The sequence below is a fragment of the Mustela lutreola genome, chromosome 15, assembly GCF_030435805.1.
Source record: "Mustela lutreola isolate mMusLut2 chromosome 15, mMusLut2.pri, whole genome shotgun sequence".
Classification (NCBI taxonomy): Eukaryota; Metazoa; Chordata; class Mammalia; order Carnivora; family Mustelidae; genus Mustela; species Mustela lutreola.
Genome location: NC_081304.1, coordinates 32127876 through 32152733, shown reverse-complemented (window position 1 = coordinate 32152733; position 24858 = coordinate 32127876). Strand labels below are relative to the sequence as shown.

Here is a 24858-nt window from a genome sequence, read left to right as displayed (position 1 = left end):
CTCCCAAGGAGGGCCTCTTCAGTGCAGGCCGTTGGGCTGTCCCCACCTGCCCCACCCTTCCTACCCTCAAATTGGGAGTCTGAAAGCAAACCACGTGGAGAAAGAACAAAGTTGATTTCCCATTTATTGAACAAGTTTTTCTGTGGAAAATCTCGGGGCTCAGGAGCCCCCGAAGTAACCGGGGATGCCGGGAGGAGCTGGGGACATGGCAGGAGGGATCTGATGATGTGTGATGGGTAACACCTTCGATCTCCTGATCCCCTCCTCACCATCTCCTCTGACCTCAGCGTTGGGTTTCCTTTCCAGAACCCTGACTCCCAGGGTCCGCCCCTCCCCCATACCCCAGACATCCCGGGCCCAAAGGTGCGACTGCACTCTGCACCCGGGTAGGGGGGGCGGCCCAGCTCTTAAGTTCCCCTCCCAGCCGAGGGCTCGGGTCCCCCTCCCCACCCCCTCTCCCCATCTCCGGGGTCGCCTTCCCGGCGCGGTCCCCAAGCAAGGAGGGAGGGAGGGGCAGGACGCCCCGCAATCCGCCCTGTCCGGGGAGACCGAGGCTCCTCTCTCACGCGCTCCGGCCCGCTAGCGGGGACTCACGGCGGCAGGCGCGGAGGGGGAACACGGTGAGGGGGGGAACCGTTCTAACTCCCCCGGTACCCCCCCCCCGACCCCGCTTCCTCCAGCTTCCTCCACCCCATTCCCGCTCCCCTCCTCTCTCGGAGGAGGTCGGGCCTCGGAGCGGGTCTGGGGGCGCCGCGGCCCGGCCCGCGCCCCGCCCGCGGCCCCGCTCCTCCCCGCGCGGCCCCACTTGTGGCCCCGCCGGCGGCCGCGCAGGGACAGCTGCATTTCTCGCCGCCCGCCGCTAGGAAGCTGGCCTCGCCTCGCATTCTCCGCCTCCCGCGCCCCAGCCGAGCCGCCGCGCCGGCCCAGCCGCCGCCACTGCTGCCACCGCCGCCGGATCGCGGCCCCTCCCCCGCCCGCCGGCCCCCTCGGGCCCGCGGGGAGCGGACGCGCGTGGCGGCTGCTCGGTAAGACCCTCCCTTCGCTCCCCAGCGCGAGTCGCCTCCGGTCCGGCCCGGCGGCCCCACCTTCTCGGGAGCGGATCGCCGCGGCGCCGCCGGGAGGGCCGGGCGGGCGCGAGTTTGATTCCCGGCGCTGCCGCCGCGGCTCCCACGGAGCCCGCGGCGCCCCGGGCGCACACGCGGCGGGGTCCCGGCCCTCGCCCCCTCCGCTCGACTCCCACCCTCCTCGCCCAGGCCGTGGGTGCGCGGGCCGGGCGGACACCGTGGGTGGGGGGTGGGGAGCGGGGCACGGAGGTAGGGGGGTGGTCGCAGGCCGGCGGGCGGCGCGGGGAAGGACAGCAAGGCCTCCCCCGGCCGGCGCCACCCTGAGCCCCCGCCCCGGCCGCTCCCCCTTTTGTGTGGGCGCCCCTCGCAGCGCTGCTCCAGCCTGGGGGCGCTGGCTGGTGGGGGGCGCCTGCCGGGGTCAGAGCTCCTTCTAGGAGGAGGGGAGGCTGGCTTCCTGTCCCCGCCGGTGTCACAGGTCGGTTCAGCCCTTTCTGGTCCCACCCGGTCCCCTGGGAGCTGCATCTCCCGGTGGCTCGCTAGGGAAAGTTCAGAACGCGCTGTCCCCGCCCCTGTTCCCCCCGCCCCTCCGGTTCGGTGTGCCTCGGGCTCTAAGCTCCAGGGGGCTGGTGATGGCGTTTATTCATTCTTTCCTCTTCAGTTTCTCCTTGCATTGTTGCCTTACACCCAACCCAGGCTTGGCCATTTCTTTTCCCCTTAAAAGAAGTTTGGGCTGTAGGAAATTTATATGGAAAATAAATTCCCGGAGAGGAATTTGTTTTAGGGGGAAGGAGGTTTTAGATTTTCCCTTAATATTTATTTCATTATTGATTGATTGATTGATTGGGTGAGCGTGGAGGGTGAGGGGAATGACTGGGAGTTTAGAAATAAGATGTCATAGAGGTGGCACTGGATGCAAGGAGACTGCCTCACTCCCCACCTGGCCCCTGGGCAGGAGTGCCACTGAGCGTGGGGAATCACCCTTCCTGTTGGTTATCCTGCAGCACCCTGAGCCACCTGGTCCAGGAGAAAGGATTCAGGGAGATGTTCTGGCCTCTCATCCCTTTTCTTTGGCAGGCATTCTCATCTTTACAGCCTGGGTTGGGGTGGCCACCTGAAGGAGGTGAGGGACACAGGCTTCTCTCATAGAGGAGTCCTCTTACCATGAGATTTGGTCCCCTCGTGGGATCAAGTGTGAAACTGGACCCTCTCCCTTGCCGAGGGTTAATGTCGTTGGGACCTCTATTCTGAACAGAGGGTGGCCTCTCTGGAAGAGAGAGAGAAACCTGGCTCAGGTCATCCAGAGGCTGAAGGGTGTGTGCAGGACTGTTGGGTCGGAGACACTCGTGTCCCCTTTCTGCACCTGGAAGGAGCAGGAGACAAGGGAACAGGAGTGGTGCCTCAGGCTTGGGCACATCCTTAAACAGGAGAGAGACCTTGGCCAGCTAGGATGGCCTAGGAGCGATACTATGACGAGGTGGGACCTTGGGGCCACAGGCTGGGGTCATGGGCCCCTTTGAGAATCTGGTGAAAGCGCCAACTGCTCCTGCCTCAAGCACACATGCATGCAGGGACACATTCTGTAGACACTCTCAGAATGTTACCGTACCCCTTGGAACTGGAACCCCTTTCAAGACCCCTGATCCACAGTCTGGTCTGGCATAGGCCGTTCAGAACAGTTCCCTCCTTTGTGGCCGGTCAGTGAAGAATTCAGGGTGCGAAGAGCAGACCTCCCAAGAGGTCTTTTCTCATGACCTTCTCATGCAACTTTGGGCTTGTGGCCATAGAGGCCTGGGAACCTCTGGACCAGATCCTGGATCCCTATAATTAGCCAGAGGATGGGGGCAGATGTGTGGGGTGGGGGGCTTCTCCAGGGACTGATTTTGCTATGTGGTGGGAAGGGCCAGAGCCGGCGCCACAGTGCTACTGAATTAGAGGCAAATATGAGGGTTAGGGTATGGGATGGATATTCTGGTGTTTCTACTGGGTGTAGGAGCCAGGCGCTTTAAGAGCCCTGGCTTATCTTGGGGAAGTGGGGGTGAGGTGGGAGAAAGAGCTGCGGTAGGGAATGTAAGTGTGAGAACACTCCTCCTCTTGCCGAGGTTTTGGGGCAGAGTTGTTCAAGGCCGGGAGCTGGTTACTGCAGCTTCCTTAGATCCGCTGGACTTTAAAAGGCAAGTGGGAGCAGAGAATATGGTTGTCACTAATCCCAGTGCACCCCCAGGAAGCGTGGCCTACCTTGTCTTTCTTAGTTGGAGCTCCTGAGTTTGGCTGCTCAGGTTTGTGGTGTCTACATTGGCTGGGGACCTGGGAGAGCCTTTGGTAAGATCGGCCATCTCTGACTTCTCTGCTTCAGTGTTGGGAAGCCCTTCCTAGGCTCAAGTGCCCCCATACAGAGGTAGCTCATGGGGATTTTGCTTTGTTTAGCTCTCCTGCACAGTATTCAGTATATAGTAGTGCTCACACTTGTGTCCTCCTTGAGAGCTTCCTCCTTCTACTCTGCCTTGATTGACAATCGCTCTGCCCCCCACCCTGCAGCAATAAGCGGCAAAAGTCTTGGGGACAGGAAGCTGGGAGTCAGACAGGGATCACCCCGACTATACAAGATGGCCTGGAGGAGGAGAGGCCTCCATTTTTGTTGGCTTCTAGGCCTACTGGAAGTAAGAGCCATAGAGGGCCTTTGAGAGGCAGTGGTCTAAGTTCCTGAACTTGGGACTTGGAGGTTGTCTTGGTGAGATGTAAGGGTCCTGTGGCAGCAACTAAAAATTCACATTCCTCCGTGGCCAGGACTTGTCTGTCCGCTGCTGCAATGGACAGCACCTGTTGGTGAAGTTGGGATTCTGGCTGTGGTGGCTGACTCCGTGCCTCTCTGATAGCTCTGCTTGCAGCCTCCTGGGGAGCACCTCCCATGTGTCAGAGCAGAATAACGCACTCCTAATCATGCGGCGAGGACTCTTATTTTTAAAACCGGTCATAAATGATAAATGCTAGAACAGGGCCTGCAAACATAAACTCCCTTGTAAAATGTGACCTTTTCATTTCTGTGATGGTGGCACCCAGTGTCTTTGAGGAATGATGGGTGGGAGAAAAAAGTTCCAGCTCCCTCTAACCTCCTCCCCCAGGAGGCCACTGGGGCTCCTTTGAGCCCTTCCGCATTGAAGCCCAGTAGTTTAGAGTGTAGGATCTACAGTGAAAGTCCCAGCCCTTCATCTTCCATTCTGATTTTGTAAATGCTTCAGTCTCTCAGCTTTAGAAAGTGTGGAAGGAGATCTAACCTGTATACCAAAGAGTGTAGTGTACTTCCTTAGTGCAGAAGCGATTATTAATTATTACTATTCCGCACATGGGTGCTAATGTTCTGAGACTTCTATTGTTAAGGAAAATCGTTGGTAAAGACTGTAGAGGCAGAGGCTGGCTTGAGAAGGGGTCAGATGGAGTGGGGTGAGGGTTTTGAATTATGAGCAAAGGGGACTGTGTGATGGGGAGACGGGGAGCCTGAAATGTCAAGGGTGACAAGAAAGCAGCACAGCTGGGGTGCAGAATGACTCAGCGTCATCTGTAGCCCTGCTGTGGAACCAACTCTTCTCCCTTCTCTTTGGAGACTTTGCCCTGTAAACTGGTGGGGGTTGGGGGTGGGGAGAGGCTCATAACAAGTTAGAAGAGTTGCACAGCTTTTATGTTGATGCTAACATTGGTCCTGGAGGAATAGGGGAAAGTGGGCCTGGAGGAGGGGAGTCTAATGGGGTTGGGGACAGGCCCAAGATGCAGTCAAGAGTGGAAGCTGCGGTGTGGAGGAGGGTTCCGGAAGGAAGGATTTGGGGAAATGGTCATTTTAACACTCACCGAGCACTGACTATGGATCAGCCCCTGTTTCAAGTGCTTCTCATGGATCAGCTCATTTCATTCTCAAAAGACTATGAGATGTGATATCTATTTTTTCAGTCAAGAAACATGTAAAGAGGTGAAATAACTTGCCCAAGGTCACATGGCTAGAAGGTGGGAGAGCCAGGATTTGAATCCAAGAGGCCTGGCTACAGAGCTTCCATCCTTAGAGAAATTATTAGAGGGACTGCTTCCTGGGCTAGGGGTGGAGAGAGGTGTGGAGGATAGAAGGGTGGGGATGGGAGGGAGGTTGAAGGGGTTCTATGCTTGAAGAGCTGCCCATGCAACGTTCAGACATCATTGGAACATGCTTGGAATGTTCAGTCTGCTGAGAACCACTGGCCAAGGGCCAGGCACTCTACTGGGGCCTGACCCCAAGTACAGAGGTCATGAAGACACAGCCCCTGCCCGCAGGATGCCTGTGGTCTAGTAGGGGACACAGATATGTTAGCCTAGAACTCCAGTTGCCATGACAAGTACTGTAGTGAGACGAAGCTCTGCAGAGAGGACGCTCTGCCAGCCAGAAGATTTGGGGAAGGGAAGGTTTCTGCAAGAGGGGGCACTGGAGATGAGTGAGGACAAGATGGCTCCTGTCTCCAGGGCTTTTGATCTGGCCATGGAGGACATCACTTTACGAACTCTGATTAGAACCGAAGGCAGAATTTTCTGGATCCAGCTACACGCTGGCCAGGATGAGTCAGGAACCGGGAAATGCAGTTGGCTTCCTTGATGTCTTGTGGTTTTTAAGAGTCACCCCTTATAATGTGTGCAGTGATGTTGCTGAAGAAGAAATAAAAATCTCCTAAGAGTGACTGCTCAGAGTACGCCTGGCTGGCTCAGTCCGTAGAGCCTGCAACTCTTGAGCTCAGTGTAGTAAGTTCGAGCCCCAGGTTGGGTGTAGAGATTACTTAAAAAACACTTTCAAAAAAAGTTACTGCTCAGAGCTCCGTGATTCACTCTTGTCTCTCCGAACTGAGAAGCAGAACCAGAGGCAAATGTATGCAAGCAGCAGAAGGACCCAAGTAAGGTATGAGGAAAATGTTCCTTGCCGATCGGACGTGAGATGTGAGAACAAGTGACTCATAGGAGTGGAGGGGAATGGCCTCCCCCAAAGGTCTTTAGAAATGGGAACAAGTTTCATTTATCTTGGTGGTTTAAGATGTTTCATCTGGAGACAGGAAGATGAAGTAGAGGCCCCTGGAGGTCTGTGTCAGCTCAGTAATAGGAGGGTAAGAGGAGCTGGAATTTTTGAGCTAGAAGATTGCTCAAGTGTGGCCTAACTCCTTATTTTACCAAGGAAGTGACTGAAGAATACCCCGTAACACCGGTGGCTTATCCATTAGCTGGTGAGCCAAGCCCAGCAGCTTGGGTCTTGCCCTGAGCGGATCCCGGTCAAAGGGGCTGCTTCCTGGGCGGGCCGCAGGGTGGGGGCCAAGCCTTGTGAGGAGGCCTGCTGGAAACCCGCAAGTGGTTGACCTTTGGGCTATTGGTGCTGGAGAGCACCAGCTTCGCTCAGGTGTTTCTGAGAATGATGTTCCCTGATGGAGCTAATGAGTTGTCTTCGTCACCCTGCTGGCCTGGCCCCTAGAAGGGCTTTGGGGACGCATCTGGGGCCCTCGGGAAACTTTGACGAATGAAAAGTAAATTGCAGACGATCCAAAAGTTACTGCTCTTTCACCATACACTTGCTGGGCCGGTGTCCTTGTCCTTCCAGTTGTGTGTTTTGCTTAAGCCAGCAGCAGAATCATCTAATGCCCCCAGCCACAGAGAAGGGGGTCCCAAAGCATGCGGGGGCAACAGGGCGAATGAATACAAAGCTGTTTAAGATCTTCCTCAAAACGTACAATTCTGGGGCACCTGGGTGGCTCAGTGGATTAAGCCTCTGCCTTCGGCTTGGGTCATGGTCTCGGGGTCCTGGGATCAAGCCCCATGTCGGGCTCTCTGCTCAGTGGAGAGCCTGCTTCCCCCTCTTTCTCTGCCTGCCTCTCTGCCTGCTTGTGGTCTCTCTCTCCCTGTCAAATAAATTAAAACAAAAACAAAAAAACAAAAACGTACAATTCTTTGAAAGATCGTCAAGGGCTGACGTTATGTTCATTTATAATGTTCCTTTTTAATATTTGAGGTTTGTTGTTGTGGTTCCTAGCACTAAAGTAAAGGCTGTGTTTTTCAGATTTAGGGAAAGCATATGATAGAGTGATCTAAACTGCCTTTGGCAAGAGGTCTACAGAGATCTCTGAAGAGAACAAGGCTGGCTCTCCAAAGAGAACCTGATTAAGAGGGTTGCCTGGGTGGCTCAGTGGGTTGGGGCCTCTGCCTTTGGCTCAGGTCATGATCCTGGGGTCCTGGGATTGAGCCCCGCATCGGGCTCTCTGCTCCGCAGGGAGCCTGCTTCCCTTTCTCTCTCTGCCTGCCTCTCTGCCTACTTGTGATCTCTGTCTGTCAAATAAATAAATAAAATCTTTAAAAAAAAAAAAAAAAAGAACCTGATTAAGAAAGAGCCAAGCATGAACTCTTGTTGAACATTGAATATACCGGGTGGTGGGCTTTGCTTGCTGGGGTCAATTTAAGTGGACTCGTGCCAATGAAAGCAATGCAGAGGCAGAAAACACTCCGCTTCCTCCTCTGACCCCGTTGTCCCTTGTTTGTTAAGGAAGCAGTAGGTTCCAGGGGGACCTGACAGAACTCTGGTTTGGTGCTCTGTCGGGGAGAAGATTCTCTGTGGTCATGTAGGGCGATCACGCATAGGAAATGATTTCATTTTGTTCAGGTCTGAGATTAGTTTCGGTTTCAGGCTGTGCCAGGAGCCGAGCGAGCCGGCGAGCTAAGACCCGCGCTGCGGGGGGGTTGGATGGGTGGCGAGCTGGGCCAGAGTCTCCTCATCCGGGCATGGGGGCTAGTGGCCAGGTGGCCGGGCAGGGAACTCCGGTGCGGAGCAGGGAGGTAAAGAGGATGAATCAGAGGAGTGGGGCAAGGAAGCCGTGGAGTGTCTGTGGGCCTGGAAACTGGGATGGGTGATGAGGGAGAGAGTGTGTGAAGATATCAGCGAGTGTGCATAGGACACAAGAGAGCACAGTTATTTGACTACTGAGCCACAGAGCTGGGAAGTCAAGGGGAAGTTGTAGAACACACATTACCTGCATGAGGTAGGTTCTCTGTGAGCAGGGGTAGACCTGAGAGGAAGGCAAGGTGTAAGGATGCCACAGGGCCCACATGCACTGGACTGGTGTCCTTCAAGCCAGCCCGCACTGTGCACGTTTCCTTGCAACCGACTTTCCTTGAAAAAAAAAAAAAAAAAAAAAGGTAGAAGAAGAGGTCGAATTAAATTCTGCGAGCTGACAGTTGAGAACTTGCAGATCCTTGCAAGTTGGGGCATCCTGTACGAACTTTAAGCTCATTTTTCCAGAGATGGTTTGTGGCCAGTCTGGTTATTTCCCGGGCATCGTGATCCTAGAAAACCAGCGGTTCTCCTCCCCTGGCTGGATCTGGGGGAGGCGCACACAGAGGTTTCATCGCTCTTAGTGGTCCCAGAGCATCACTGCATTTTATTCTCCAAGTCATAAATTCATTTTATCTCTAAAGGAGAGAACCACTGCGGTGCCCAGTTGGCTCAGTCGGTAGAGCATGTGACTCTTGATCTCGGAGTTGTGAGTTTGAGCCCCATGTTGGGTGTAGAGATTACTTTTTTGTTTTCTTTAAAGATTTATTTATTTGACAGAGAGAGTGAGCAAGAGAGAGAACACAAGCAGGGAGAGTGGGAGAGGCAGAGGGAGAAGCAGGCCCTCTGCTGAGCAGGGACCCTGATGGGGGTTCCATCCCAGGACCCTAGGATCATGACCCAAGCTGAAGGCAGACGCTTAACTGACTGAGTCACCTGGGTGCTCCTAGAGATTACCTTAAAATATAAAATCTTAAATAAATAAATAAATAAGGGGTGCCTGGGTGGCTCAGTTGGTTGAGCAACTGACTGTTGATTTTTGGCTCAGGCTGTGATCTCAGGGCCAGGAGACTGAGCCCCAGGTGTGGAGCCTGCTTGGGATTCTCTCTCTCCCTTTCCCTTTGCTCCCCTCCTCTGCCCTTTTCCCCTGCCCTCCTCTGCTCTCTCGAGTGCTCTCTCGCTCTAAAAAAAATCTAAATAAATTTTTAAAAATGACAAATAAATAAAAGAACGAATCACTGAATTTTAAAGCCAGAAAGGATTTTGAAGCTCACCCAGCCTGCTCCTAAAGGAATTTGTAATCCTGGGTCGTCCAGGCACCTCAAAAAGCCCCATGGTTTGTGGTTAAGCACCTGAGTTTGAATGCAGCCCCTGCTACTCGCTGTCGTGGTCTTGGGACAGTCACTCGGTCTCTCTGAGTCTTGGTTTCCTGGCCCACACAGTGAGAGTATTGATATTCCGTAATGATGGCTAACGAGAATCAAATACTTAATGATGGCTAACGAGAATCAAATACTTACGAAGTCCTTAACACAGTGCTTGGCATATTCATAAGTTCTCCATAAACGTTGCCACCCGTTGCTGCTGCCATTTGTCATTGTTTTAATGATGGGCTTGTGAAATCACTTGGTAGCCAGGGGTCAGGCCAGGGCTCCGATGCTAAACGCTCTTCCGTCCTCGCTTGCTCTCCAGCATGGCCAGAAGGTGACTTCATCAGGCTAGATCTACGCGTGAAGAGCATTTGTGGAAGCATGTGTGTAGACGCTTCGTGATGAATGTTCACAGCAGAGCTGGAAGAGATGGGCTTAATCCATTTATTAGATATAATTAGACTTTGGGCAGGAGCGTATGTTTACCAAATAATTTGTTCCCACAAATATCATTTACTTGTGCTTAGAAGTTCCCTAAATACCAGGTTGGTTACCTCTGCTGGAAAGGTTGGGGTGTTTCTTGATGTTTTTATGGAAGAGTTCTCCTCAAACTGGAAACACCCATTTTGATGAGTTGCGGGCTTTTGTGTGTAATGGAAATGTTTCTGGAGCCTGGCTTCTGTTTCTCAAGGGTGAAGACAGTGCACGTTTTAAAAAACTATCGGTTTGGCAGAAGTCCACACCGCCTAGGCCAGGCCTATATAAATGTGCTCCAAGACGATTTGCACTGACCTTTTTTGCAAATTGCTGACAGCCTAGGAGCCTCCCGAGGGAGCCCTTTTAGTCTGAAACATTGTTGAGGCTGGGATAAGCCTTGGCCTTGAGGGGGGTCTTTTGTCCCTTTTGGTGGGGTGGTACCTTCTGTGAGGTTGCTTTGGTGTGTTTCCTTAAACTACGAAAACAAGTGGAAATTAACTTTATGTGACATATCGTGCAATGGTCCCCTGAGATGATGCCACTCTCTGGGGATTACAGAGTTGAAATCTGTTTTTGATGCTGATCCATGGCGCTTCTCAATTTCCCCGCTTAAGGGAGGGAGCTTGTGAAAGTGTGAAATTTGTGAGGGTGTGACCTGGAGTCCAAGATCAGAGATCGAGTCTCACCCCTGCCACGTACCGACTGTGTCATTCTGAGCAGATCACCTAACTGGAGCCCGGTGTGGAGCTTGAACTCACAACCCTGAGGTCAAGACCCAAGTGCCCCAGATCACCTAACTTTTTAAGGTATATTTTTCCTAACTTTAAGCTATTATATTTTACCCATAACAATAAATGGCTATAGAACACATCTGCCAAACAGAGCTGGTAATAATACCCCCTACCGCAGAGGATCATTGCAATGGTCTAGTGATAATAGCAAACATTTATTACATGGCTTGTTGGTGCCAGGCACCTTCTTCCTCTTCTTTTTTTAAAGATTATTTATTTATTTATTTCAGATAGAGATAGAGTGCACAAGTGGGGGTGGGAGGGGTGTGCAGAAGCAGGCTTTCTGCTAAGCAGGGAGCCCAAGGTGGGGCTCGATCACCGGAAGCTGGGATCATGACCTGAGCCGAAGGCAGACGATTAATCGATTAATCGACTGAGCCACCCAGGTGCCCCTGCCGGGCACCTTCTTAAGCACATTAATTTATTTGCTCAGCCCTATAGTATTATCACCACTTTACTGAAGCACAGAGGGTTGAGTCCACTTGCCCAAGGCCACACAGCGAGTTGAGGAGCCGGGATCCCAACTCAGAAAGCCAGGTTGCTGAGTCTGTAGATGGTGTTTATAAGAGGGCTTTGTACCGTGGTAGTGCTGAGCTTCTGATTCTTTGACTGCTCCTCTTCGTATTTGAGGAGCTGAGGGCTGCATAAGCTGAGCCTGGAGGTAGATTAAGTGTACAGATCACGGTGTTGGAAAGAATGAGGAGACGGAGCATATGAGAGCTTTTTTTGGAGTTACAGGGAAACAGCTGTTTCTAAGTTTGGGACAGAGCTGAGGAGAGCCAGCAGGGACAGAGAAGGACATTTTCTGGGTGGATTGTTACTATCTGCCGTGAGGGAGTGCGCCGTCTGTGGATTTAAGAGCCACGTGCTTCTTTCCTCTTCTTATCACATTTTATCTGGAAGCCTGTCTTTAAATCCCAGCTCTGCCCTCACGTTGTGACAGCTTTAGAAACTTAGAAAACTTGCCAAGGATAGTGAATTCTTGCGACGTGAAGGGAAAGGTGAAGAATGGGCTTCTTCGTGGAATTTCTTCCTTGTTACCTTATTTCTATGAAGTGCTTATGGGGATGCCCCACGGAGTGGCTTGAGTTCAGTGAAGAGAGGACTGGAAACTTGTGTGACTTTTTTTTCTCCTGAATTGACTTAATAAGAGAGTGAATCATCCTCTTAGCTAGCATCCTGGAAAAGAAGAAAGAAAGGAGAGAGCAAGAGAGGGGGATGGCATTTGACTGAAACCAGAAGCTTTCTGTGGCGATCTCCCGGGGCAGGGGCCAGGCTGCCGCTGAGGTCTCTCAGGACCTCTCAGCTTCCCCTCACAGCCACCCTCAGCCCTCACCATCCCTGTGAGGCCCTGGGGAATGAATAGGCCTTAAGGGGAAATGAATAGAGGGTGTAAGTGTCCTTTTTAAATGACAGACCACTGGTGAAATTCAGACGCAGCAGTGATAATTTTGAAGACATTCACATAAAAATTCATTACATAAAACTAGACAATTCAAAAATAGCTTTTGACCTTCAGGGATGTGAATGGCTACTTATACCCTCTTTCTGGGAAGGTGGCTGGGGCCCTCCCTGTGCCAATGCTTGATCCCTTGGGTCATCCTAGTCACCTCCAGGGATCTCTTGTTCTCTTCTGGGACTCCAGATAGGAGTCTTGGTTGGGTGGGGTGGGGGGGAAACCACTCTCTGCCTGCCCAGCCCCACCTACAAGTTACCCTGTTCTTCTCTGAGTTTGCTCGGGGACTGGGGAACATCTCCTTTTCCGAGACATTCTTTGTGACCTTTCTGTGGACCTTAATTTAAAGTCTGAGCTGAGGCTGGGGTCCTCAGGGGAATGTGAAGGCTGACGGGGATCAGGAGGGGTTTGCAAGGAAACTCCTCACACCAGCCCCCTGGAATGTGAAAAGGCTGGTTGTGCTTTCAGACTCTCTCTGGCTTCATGGCATATATTTCCCAGAGCCTTGGCTTTTCTCAACAATGCCTCTCTGCCTTGTTTTCCTTCCTGCCCTGGCCATCGGCAGCCGTTACCATTAATAGCTCCCATTTGAAAGAGGACTTCTTCTGTGTCAAGTATTTCACTTTAAGTAATCCAATTTAGTACCTATATCAACCCTATGAACCAGGGATTATTGTCTTTTTAGATGTGGGAACTGAGGCTGAGGGCTAAGGGGTAACATCACTTGTCTGAGTAACACAGCCATTTACCGGGAGAGATAGTTTTGGGCTTTAAACTTTTATTGTGAAATTTTTCAAATATACACAGAAGTAGAGAGACCAGTGCATGCCCATGCACTTATCATCAGGCTTCTTCACTCTTTATCTGGAAGTGCTGGCCCCAGGTTTTCTGTGGTTTCGGCATACAGCAGGATACCTTTGTGTGGATTCGGAGAAGGGACACTTCCTCCAAGCTAAAGAGGTGGGTAAGCAGAGCGCAGGCTAGATTCTAGCCCCATTTGCCCCCTTGGACAGGAACCTTACGAAGTGAACAGCTCACACAACTGTGTATGGCAACCTTCTCATCTAGCTTTCGGCATGAAGAGAGGAGACTGTAGCCAGCCACCAGGCCCTGACAGTGATGATGTCTCTGGCTGGTCCTCAGCTATGCGGGGTCACGGGAGAAGAGCTCAATCGCTGGGGACATCTTGGGCTAAAATAGATTAAGGTGGGGGTGGGGGGGTGGGGGGATTCCCAGAGGAGAGACTTCTGCTGCAGAGGAGGGTGAGGAGGGTGAGGGCCGATGAGTCGTGTCTTTTGCTGCTCCTGTTTTCAACTGGCCACCGCTGTCCTGATGACTCGTGCCTGGTGCCTTCTCTCCTGTGTTCTGTGCCCAGGGCTTGGGAAGCACTTGTGTGTGGCCACGAGGCAGGCGGTAGGGGAGCTGGTTGCACGCAGGGTGTGAAAACCTGGTGTGAACTCCCTCTTGGCTGCCACCCTCCTAGAGTCTCTGGGACAAGCTGCCTTTGCCTCCCGGCAGCACACCTTTCCTCAGCACTCAGTTCAGCCAGTGGCTGCCTGGGAGGGCCCGCTCTCCCACCACCACTTTTAGTCCCAGAGCGGGGCCCGTGGGTCACCAGATGAGGAGCTTCTTGAGGAGAGGGACAGGGCTGTTTTTCCGATGGTGCTCTTGGTTCTCCCCACATCAACATCTGGCCCTGGCACTCTGGAAATATTTCTTTTCTTTTCTTTCTTTTTTTTTTTTTAAGATTTTATTTATTTATTTGACAGAGATCACAAGTAGGCAGAAAGTGAAGCAGAAGGGGGTGGAGGAAGCAGGCTCCCTGCTGAGCAGAGAGCCCCATGTGGGGTTCAATCCCAAGACCCTGGGATCATGACCTGCGCCAAAGGCAGAGGCTTTAGCCACCCAGGTGCCCCACTGGAAATATTTCTTAAATCAACAGAGGCAGCATCCTGCCGACTGGGGAACTGTGCTGAGGGGTTCAGGTTGAGTAACTTGTGAGCCTCAGTCAGGAGGCTAGACTGTGCCGCAGTGATGATGGAATCCTGACCCCCCCAGTGGCCTGACACAATCTAGGCTTGTGGAAAAGTCCAGTGCAGTTAGGCAGTTCTCCCCCATCTGTAGCCACACTTCTGGACTATGGGGCCTTCAGAGTCACCACAGGAGCAGAAGATAGAGAGAGAGGCATCCCCTGGCTTAGCTGCATTGCAAGGAACTGACACCCCTTACTTCCGTTCACATTTCATTGGCCAGAACTAGTCCCATGGGTTCAACCTAACTGCTAGTCACACAGTCACAGTTGCTCACAGTCACACAGCCGGCTGGGACATTGGGAAATATAGGGGGGCAAGGGGCTGCCTTCATGCTTTCAAAGATAAGTACTTTGTATTTCTTGTCCATGGCTTTAGCCCATTAGAGTGCCTCTGGTCTAATCACTTGTCCTCAGTTGCCATTTTCTTTTTACACTGACAGGAAGGGAACACCTGCCACTTCCTTTAATCCTTGAAGAGAAGGAGGCATGAGATGGTACTGAAGGAGACCCACAGCAGCGATTTTAACCTCTCCTTTTTTTTTTTTTTTTTTAAGATTTTATTTATTTATTTATTTGACAGGCAGAGATCACAAGCAGGCAGAGAGGCAGGCAGAGAGAGAGAGAGGGAAGCAGGCTCCCCACTGAGCAGAGAACCCGATGAGGGACTCGATCCCAGGACCCCGAGATCATGACCTGAGCCGAAGGCAGCAGCTTAACCCACTGAGCCACCCAGGCGCCCTTTCTTTTTTAAGATTTTTTTAATTTAAGTAATCTCTATGCCCAAGGCAGGGCTGGGACTCAGCACCCGGAGATCCAGAGTCACATGCTGCACTGACTGAGCTAGCTAGGCTCCCCTTAACCTCTCCTTTATTACACATGGGCCCTGTAGCTTTCATTGAGTCACCTCACCTCTGTGAGTCTGTGAGCCTCTTTCCTCATTTGTAAAAGGAGGATAATAATCCAGCCCATCTCTTAGTTCTGACTCCACTGATTGCAAGTAACAGAAACCAGCCTGAGCTGTTTGAAGTCTCAGGGGAATGGAAGAATTGAGGCTAGGAAATACGGCTGGCCTCCCAAGTGTCTACAAGGGCAGGACACCATTGCTTCTGTGGATGTGTGCCAGATATCATGGCCCCTCAGCTTCCACCTAGACTGGCTCTGGTTCCAGGAACCATCAGGCTGAAGGGTAGCTCAAAACCTTGATTCAAATTCCTGGGGAAAGATTGACCCATTTGTGTCAGCTGTCTCCTGTTGGTCCAACCAGCTATAGCCAGGAGCATAGGGTCTATAAGGTATTGACAAGGCTTGGGGGTGGAGGCAGTCCTCAGAATGGGGCCTGTGCTTACCTGGTTCAAGAACTGTGGAGTAGTAACATCTGGAAGAAAACTGTGAGAACTGTAAAGTGCTGCATTAATGGGAGCTGGCATGTTGGTGTGTGATTTCTCGTTAGGAGTCTGGGAGATTGTACTGCCTTGCAGGGGGATGAGAGAGAGGCAATGCTGTGAGAGAGGAGCCTACTTTATTTTTAAAAATTTTATTTACTTATTTGAGAGAGAGAGAGAGAGAGAGACTGAGAGAATGAGTGGAAGGAAGGGCAGAGGGAGTAGACTCTGCAGGGAGCAGAAACAGGAATTGATCTCAGGACCCTGGGATCATGACCTGAGCCCAAGGCAGCTGCTTAACTGACTGAGCCACCCAGGTGCCTGGAAGAGCCTGCTTAAAAAAATAATAATAATTTAAAAAATACACACACACACACACACACTCTCTCTCTCTCTCTCTCTCTCTCTCTCTCTCTCCTAGAGGCAGAGGAGCTGTTTGTTAGAAGATCACACAGAGCCTGGACCAGAGGAAATGGACAAGACTAGCTTGGGGTGTTGCCGGGAGGTCAAGTTAAGTTTACAGGCCATTAGACCATAACACTGTAAAAGAGAGAGTACTTCACATGTGCTCTCATCTGTGTAAGTATGGATGCTTCCGTAGTTAAAACTGTGATCTGGAAAGGATCTTAGCCCAAGCTATGGCAGTTCGTTCCTTGTCTGATACTGTCCCAGCCGGCTGTGTGACTGTGAGCAAGTCACTTCACCTCTCTGGGCTTAGTTCTCTGAAGACTGTAGTCCAGTGTATGCATGTGTCTGTGTAACGTGGGGTTAAGGCATAGAGTCTGGAATTAAGACAGGAGTGAACCCTTTTTTTCACTATATGACCTGGAGAAATTTCTTCACCTCCTTGAGTCGGGGTTTCCTTGCTTGTGACATGGGGATATTTGTAGTACTTTCCTCATATGCTTATGGTGGGGGATTACATGATATAGTATCAGCTAGTATTATTAATAGAAGCCAAAGCTGGCCAATTGCAGGGACAGGGACCTATGACATGGTGATTCTGCATGCCCAAGCCCTTTGATTAGAAAGAACACAAGAGCTGTGTAGCCTGGCGCAGGGGGTGCAAGAGGAAGCCCCGGGAAGCTAGGGAGCTGGAGGGAGCACGGGGAGACTGCTGGCAGAGGCAGGCAGGGCTAGCCCGCTGCCGCTCACGTCCTTCTATGAATTCAGTTCTGCCAGCACTGCCAGGTGCAGGGTGAAGCTTACAGCCCCAGGAGCGCGCGCCCGCCCGCCTCTCCTCCCACGCCCCATCTGCTTCCAGCAATTCGTTGAATTCGGGGTGGCTTCTTCTATTCCGTCCTGGGCCCGGGGTGGGGAGGTGCGGCTGGGGAGGCTGTGGGTCCGACAGCCTGCCCAGGTTTGGGATCGCAGTGCTTCCCGCTGTGAAACTGCTGATCCGGGAGAGCTACGGAAGAGATGAAGGAACCCTTATGAGCAGAGCAGTTTGAGGGCTGAATTATTTGGAGGCTGCGCTCCCTCTGGCCGGTTCCAGGGGGTAGGGGGCGAGGGAGGAATGCGGGGCGGGCGGCGGCGGCCGCTGGGCCGCTAGGCCGCTCTCAGGGCCCGGCCTCCAGGCTCGGGCTGTGCCTTTGTCCTGAGGGCCGCGTCGCGGTGGCCTCCTGCAACCCGGGGCTCCAGTTGCAGCCCGGCCGCGGCCTCCGGGGCTGGTCCCCCTCGGCTCCCGGGGCGCGGCGATCATGAGTGGCAGAAAAAAGTCACCCCATTAGCTGCCGGAGGGTAGTGTCGCCCCGAGCGCGGGCGGGTCTGGGAGCCCCTGCGGGGGGCGGCCGCTGGGCTGCTGGGGGATGGGGGGAGCCCTAATCCTCTTTCGGTTCGTTCAGGATTATGTTTTGAGCCGAAGACTTGTGGAAAATCAGCGCCTCCAGCAGCTGCGGGGCCCAGGAGAGGGTGCTTGGGGCCAGGCGGGTGTCCCCGTGCTGGGGCCTGCGGGGTCCTGCCAAGGTGGACCGTGACCATGGCAGCCCCTGCCCGGGACTGCGGTAAACACGCGCTTTCAAAGGGGGCCTTGTTCCCTGCGGGAGCCCTTCAGTTCCAGCCCACTGGGGCTTTTCAGTCCTGGGGAGGAAAGGGAGGGCAGTGGGGAGGGGCGGGCCTGTTAGTGAGGAAGTGTCACTTGGGTCCCCGTCTCCCCACCCCAGGCATGTTTCCTGGAGGCCCCAGTTTCCAAAGCTCCTGCTTCTGGGGAATGAAAAGAAGTGTAAGCATCAGGAATGCGTTCAGTCTCCAGGCAACAGGGTGTGTGTGTAATTGAGAGGAGGGAAGGAAGCTTGGGGAAAAAAAAAATATCACCATCCCGCTGGCCACCTCAGAGTGGAAGGCCTTGGTGCCCCAGACTGATTTCAGCAAGCTAGCGCGGGCCACGGGAAGCAGATCTTTAAGACTTACTCATCCTTTTTGGCCCTGAATAGCAAATGACTACAATCTCCCAGAAAACATTAAATCAGTCATTTAATGTAATGTAATCTCATTGGCAGTTTGTATTCTTATGTATGAGCCAGTGAATCTTTGTGAGAAGGCTGATCTTGGGAGCTTGATAGCCTTCGTTGTCTTGGTGGGAGCCTGGCCCCTGGATTCCCCTCCCATCATTTCGTGTTTCAGCTAACCCAAGAGTAAAAACCGGGAAGGATGCTTGGCTGCTCACTAAGCACCTACATCATTTATGAGGTCTCCTCTGTGTGTGTGTGTTACCAAATGAGTAAGTGATGAGTCCATTTCCATTTAGGGAAGGTTGGGGTTGTAATCAGATCTTTTCCCTTGACACTGCTTTCCTCTCTGGCTTTGTCTGAAGAGGGGGCCAGCAGGGGCAGCTTCAGGTGTGGGGAGAGGAGACAGAGGAGATCTAGGTCTGTTAGCTGTGAATGATGGCCAGCCCTGTTTGTCTCTCGGCTCTCCCAATCCTCCTGGGATCCTTGAGGGATGTGTGAGGAAAGATCCTAGTTGTTCAGCCTGAGAACACAGCTCATTCTGGGCCTGCTGACATTATTTTCAAGTCCCTGTCAGTCCAAGGACCACAGCATCTGATCTGGTAGACTAGAGAGTCCAGTACTGCTACTGACCTCCAGCGTCACCCCTTCATTCTGGCTGAGAGCGGTGGGAATCCACAAAGTTGAGAATACGGAGGCAGGTGTCCTAACTGCTCAGCCAAGTTTCCTTATACCCAAGGGAGAGCGGGAAGGGTTCTCATTCACAGGTTGGACACTGGGAGCAAAATCTGGAGCCTAGATTTTCACACACCCTCATGCCTTCTGTCCCCTCTTCCTCCTGAAGTTTGAAAGGCTGTAAATTCTTCATGTCATATGCCATTGAATTTGGGGGAGATGGCGCTATTTGAAAGGTTTCTTCATCTGAAGGTGGAGCGGAGAGAGCTCAAGAACTTTCCAAAATTTTCTGAGCAGCCCAGAATAGGAGGAATTTACTTTGAGGGAAAAAAAGAAGATATCGCTCATGTGTCTAGAGAGATCCAGTTCTAATGGATGCACCAACCAGCACAGTACAAGAACATTAAGGGCTTGTAAAGTGACTGCCACCATTCTTGTCTCCTTGTGGAATCTGAAACCAGAACCAGGGTGTGTGCAGGGTGGGGTTCAGGCATGGGTGAGTTCTATAAGCTCCCCAGGGGTCCCTCCTGTACCACCAGGGTTATGGGCCATCCCTCCAGTTCAATGTCCACAAATGGCAATAATTTTGTGCCCCAGGAGACACTGGGTATGTGTGGAGACATTTTTGGTTGGCACAACTGGGGGCGGAGGTGCTCCTGGCATTTGTGGCTAGAGGCCAGGGATGCCACTAAACATCTGCCAATATACAGGATAGACACCCCCCCCCCCCCCCCCGCGCCACCGCCGACGACCCTGCAGTGGAGAATGATCTGGTCCTAAATGTCAGGAGTGCCCAAGGTTAAGGCGTCATGCTCTTGTGCCTGCACCAGACCTTCTGGAGATTTGTGCTGAGCAGGATTCTGAGAGAAGGAAGGATGGGTGACTGGGGGGAAAGGAGCCAGGTGGGAGCATTGTGCAGGGAAACAGCACATGGATGGAAGGGTCTGGAGGCAGGAGAATGATTTGGTTTTTGCAAAGGGGGAAAGAGCCTTGTGGTTTCGCAAGAGTCATCTGAGATGTAGAGGGTGGGTTCAGCGTGATGACCCTGGAGATGGGCTTGCATTTTGCCCAGCGACTTCTGGTTAGGACCTCAGGCCCTCTCTCTGGCTGCTGGCTGTGAGTGTCAGTAACCCTCGGGCCTCTCTCTCCGCTCTGTGGGAGTGAAGGAGCCCCTCTCAGGTACCGTTGGCTTCAAATGCCCAGTCCCACTGTGGGGCTGGCTTTCCCGAAGCTTATGCATGTCAGAAAGCTGCTCACTTTCTGTCCAGCGCCAAAGCAGGCAGTGCCCTTTGTCTTCATTAACGGCTTGGTGCGTGGCTTGGTGAGTTCTCTCATGACTTTCTGTTCCTTAGAGAAGGAGAGGGAAGACCCTAGTCTGCTGAGTCCACACTGTATGCCCACTTCTGATAGTCCTGGCACATGGCAGTTGGTCTATTTTTTATTTATTTATTTATTTTATTTTATTTTTATTCTTTTTTAAAAGATTTTATTTATTTATTTGACAGAGAGAGATCACAAGTAGGCAGAGAGGCAGACAGAGAGAGAGGAGGAAGCAGGCTCCCTGCTGAGCAGAGAGCCCGATGTGGGACTCGATCCCAGCACCCTGAGATTATGACCTGAGCCGAAGGCAGCGGCTTAACCCACTGAGCTACCCAGGCGCCCCATATTTATTTATTTTTTTAAAGATTTATCTATTTGAGCGGGGAGGGGCAAAGGGAGAAAATCTTCAAGCAGACTCCCCTTTGAGCGCAGAGGTTGATGTGAGGCTCGATCCCATGACCCTGAGATCCCAAGCTGTGCCAAAACCAAGAGTCAGATGGTTAATGGACTGAGCCACCCAGGTGCCCTGGGCCATAGTGTCTTTTGAGTAAATGAGTAAATCCTTCAATGAATGAAAGATCTGGACCGCCTTCTGTGAATTGCCCCTTTCAGAAGCACATAGTCCTTCAGTCCTTGTGCCATAAGTTGAATTAGGAGAGACTGAGATTGGCCATAAGGAGGAAGGTCTCTATTGTAAGAATTTTCAGGGAGTGGGACACATAATCTGAGGGTGACCTGAGGGAAGTGGAGACCATTCCTATTTGGAAGGGAGCTGCTCGTGGCCCTTTCTGGCTGCCACTGAGGGAACATTTTTGCCCTGCTGGAGTGACTCACATTACACTCCTTCCTCTGAGGTTTCCAGCTATTAATTAGATTTCTTAGCTCTCACAGTAGACTTGAATATCCTTTGATAAGAAGTAAAAAGTGTGGTCGAACACAGGAGTGTACTACTTCTCCCGGGGCCTGCCTGGTGGATGTCACTGGCCGGCTCTCTGGCCCACGCAGAGCGAGGCTGTGAGCACAGTTCCCCCAGGATGCCTCCTCTCCTCGACATGCTCAGAGGGAGTAGTCCTCCGAATGTTTGCACATGCTTCCGAGCTGCTTTCTCCACCTCAGTCAAGCCCTTGGGACAGAAGGTCTTCTGTTTCTGCGACTCAGGGGAAAAGGGCCCCTGAATGTCCAGGCTCAAGCTGGAGTGGAAAAAGGTGTGTTGCAAGAGCTGCATCTGAGCAAACCCAGTCCCACCGAGGCCTTCTGCCTCCCGCAGGCCAGGCCCCAGTGGTGAGCCTTTTCCTCAGCCCTTTGCTGAACTCTGGGCCTGGTCAGGCCAAATTTCTGACCCTAGCCTCAATTCTCCAGGCGCTTGTGCTGTTAGAACCTTGTTCCTTAAAGTCCAGACTCTAGACTAGGAGCCCTCATGTCACCTGCTCGAAATGGGGCCTCGGGCCCCACCCCCCAGACTTCTGGAGTTCGTCTGTATTTTACCAAGATCCCAGTGGTTTATGTGCACAGTCAGGTGTGAGAAGCACTGTGCTAGAGGACTTTGCTTGCTGAGGGGACAACTGAGGGGATGGCTGGAGGCTCGTTTGAGTATGACCTATGGCCCTGTCTTTGCACAGTACCTTTAGAACAGGGCTCCTTTACTAGCCAAGGTGAAGGATGGGTTGTGTTGTTCATTCATTCAGGGATGGGTTTGTGATCCCAATGAGTATGACTGGTCTGTGCAAGTCCGATGGTGTCCGAAGAGGCAAGCCCACAACTATGTGCTGGGAGAATGAGGCAATGTCAAATTGCCTGGGGTGGGGACCAGAGAGAGAATCCCAAGCAGATCCCTGCTGAGCATGGACCCCAACACTGCAGGATTCCATCCCATGACTCAGATCTTGACCTGAGCTGATATCAAGAGTTGAACACTTAGCTGACTGAGCCACCCAGGTGCCCCTAGAAATGTCTTTAAATCCTTACCTATTTTCTTTCCCTGTATGTATCTTGCCAGGGACCCATAACTGACAGTTTGTGGATAGTCTGTGAGCATGGTTTTAGTGGCCCTGGTCTAGAGCGCCGTGTTATGATCAGACCCAGGTGTGAACCCTGCCTCTGTCACTTATTTGCTGTGTGTTTTGGATAGCTGTTTAGCCTCTCTGAGCCTCAGATGATAATGCCCCCACCTCATAGGATGGGAATGAGGATTCAATGAGATAAGCATGGGTAAGGCACAGAGCCCGGTGCACAGAAGGCACCCTTGATAATACCAGCTAATCAAATAGCACCATCGTCATTGTTTAATGTCTTGGAACAGTTGACATGAAGACAGTAGCCCTTGTAAAAGCATGCCCTTGTTTTTGGGTAGACAGTGGTCTTTAAAACTAGCAAACTTGTTCAGAACAGAAATTTTTTTCCCCTGCTAATTTCTGATAGTTTAGGGCTACTGATCATGAACTTGCGTCTATGTAGGCCCAAACAAAATCCAGAATCAGAATTGGGACAGTGTTGGAACTTGTTTTTAAGTGATGGAAAGAAGTAATAAACACTGTAGGAAACCCATGTCATCCCGCACCGCCTTGCTGTTACCGCTGTTCCCCGCCTCCTGCACAATGTATCTCGGGCTCACCCTCTCCCAGGCGGGCTAGGTGGAGTTTCCTTGCCAAGTTCCCTGATTCTGCATCCTCCCTTTCTGGAGAAATTTAGGCTACCCTCTTGGCTATTTCTTCAGAGTAAGGAGGTGAAGTGAAGTAGAGGACTCAAGTTAAAAGATCTGTGTTCTAGAGGCAAGTTAGCAAGGCATCACCTCATTGGCCCACAGTTCTTACCTCTTTTTGAGTCCCAGATCCTTTCAATGATCTAAAGAGAACTTGGACCCTCCCTTCCACCCTGGAAAGTGAATGCACACACAAACCCATGAATTGTGTGTTTGATTTTGGGGGAGGTAGGGTTAGGGGGCACTCCGTGGACTTCATCAAACCCTCAAGAACCCTTTGCTGAGAATCTCCTACCAGGTTGTGAGCTCCACAAGGCCTATTTCTCGTGGACTAGACTATCTAAGTGACCTGCAGAATGGGACAAAGGGGCAAAAGCATGGGCTTGGGGCTCTGAGTTCTGGGGTAAAGGGGCAAAAGCATGGGCTTGGGGCTCTGAGTTCTGGGGTCTGAATCATTCTTCTGCTACTTGGTAGCTTGTTGACCTTGGATGAGCTACTTATCTCCTCCAAGCCTCAGTTTTCCCATCTATAAAGTGGGGATAAGACAGTAACTACCTCAGTAGAGTAGTTGTGAGATTGGACTAGGTAACATTGGTCAAATGCTCCCGTCCCATTTTTGTGTAGTCTACAGAATGTCCTGTTGCTTCCTGGAGGAGTCCCACCTCAGTGATAAGAACCACACGGCTCCTGTTTTAGGGCATCCATATTTGGACCGAGAGTGTGAGGCTTTCCTTTGAGTGAGTGGCGAGCAGACCCCTTGCTGTAACTCTGGGAAATCTGAAGGTCTGGAGAGTTGTGGAGCCAGGCTCCTAGATGCTGCCTGACCTAGCTGCCCCTGGTCAGTCGTTCCCCTGTGCTGTTGGACTTGGCTCTGTGCGTGGAGATCACTGCTTCAGGAGCTTCCCTGAAACCCAGAAGGTTAGGGAGGAGCCAAAATGAAGAATGGAGCAGCAGACTCGTTTTTCTCCCCTTAATTAACTCTGTCTCTTTTGCTCCCCAGGCTCTCTCTCTGCTGCCCCAGCAATTAGTGGGAGTGTTAACTGGGGTCAGGGCAGTGGCGGGGCTTCCGGGAGCTCCTGGGGACAGTGCTGAGGAAGTGCCTCTCAGGCCCCAATGAGGGCTTTGCCTCCTGCCGCCCAGGCCCACCTACCCCTTGCTCTGCCCCCTTTAGCTGAGCGGCTCCAAAAGCCAGGACAGCCCGCCCCCCCCCCTCCCAGACAGCAGCCTCTCCCCCGCTCTGGCTCAGCTGTTGTGTGAGAATGGCGAGGAGTTAAAGGACTCCAAACATTGGCCCCCACTGGGCCCTTAATGACATTAGCGCACAAAGCCGCAGTGCGGGCCGGCTGCTCTGGGTGAAGCGCCTGGCCTGGCCCTGAACAATTGCCCTTCTGTTCTCATGGCCTGTTTTCCCCCAGCTGCGCCTCCTTTCATCTGGGCCTCTTTCCCAGGGGCTCGGGCGCATTCCCAGGCGAGTGGAATCTCAGTGCTAACCTTCTTACTTCTTCCCTGGCTTCCTTGGTTTTGTTTCCTCCCTCGCCGGCCCTCCACAACCGTTCCTGCTGCTCCCGATCCCCCTCCCAGGCTGCGCACAGGGCCGTGGGCTCCGGGGTTAGAGCGTGTGGGTGAATGATCTGGGGGGAGACACGTTAGTGTGCTCGTCTGTGTTTGCAGCTGCTTTGCATGTTGTCGTGAATGGGGAGTAAAATGCCCCCACTTTATCATGATACCCCACTAATCATAATGATAACCGTCATTTGTTTAGAATTTGATCATTTTTAGAAGTGCTGCCCCAAGGGAGCCTGGGGGGCTCAGTCCATTGAGCGTCTGCCTTTGGCTCAGGTCGTGATCTCAGGGTCCGGGGATAGGGCCCCAAATGGGGCTCCCTGCTCAGTGGGGAGTCTCCTTGTCTCCTTGTCCCTCTCCCTCTGCCTGTTGCCCCTGCTCTTGCTATTTCTCTTGCAAAAATAAATAAATAAAATCTTAAAAAATAAAGGAAAAAAAGGAATTGCGGGCCCATACATTTCTCACTGCCATGGGAACAGCTGTGTACGGTGGCCAGGCTGGGCATCCCTGATGCCTCATTCTGGGCAGTGCAGGGACTAGGGAGCTGCAGAGCAAGGCTGGGACTCAGGGCTGCCGCCCCGGCGCTCCTGCCTCCTTAGCTTCACCCTTTTTCAGTACCTCTTGCCCATGTTTTCAGCAGAAATGCTGGCCATGGGCGGCCCTCCAGGAGGGGCACCATTTGTGATGGGTGACCTGTGCTTCTTGCCATGAGCTGCAAGTGAGGGACGGCTGAGGACTTGCCTTCCTCCTCTCTCCACTTGACTCTGCC

The 24858-nt window shown here is 52.4% G+C and overlaps 1 protein-coding gene across 3 annotated transcripts in view; it reads left to right on the top strand.

The window, feature by feature from the left end:
* Positions 1-910: 910 nt before the first annotated feature.
* Positions 911-24858, top strand: part of CUEDC1 (CUE domain containing 1) — an 81890-nt gene continuing 57942 nt past the window's right edge. Inside the window, exons 1-2 of one of the 3 annotated variants that reach the window (XM_059147679.1) lie at positions 917-1025; positions 15808-15965. The gene's annotated coding sequence lies outside the window, so the exon portion shown is untranslated. Of the gene's footprint in view, positions 1026-15807; positions 15966-24858 lie in introns of all 3 variants that reach the window. The other 2 variants (XM_059147680.1, XM_059147681.1) reach the window with 2 other exon arrangements.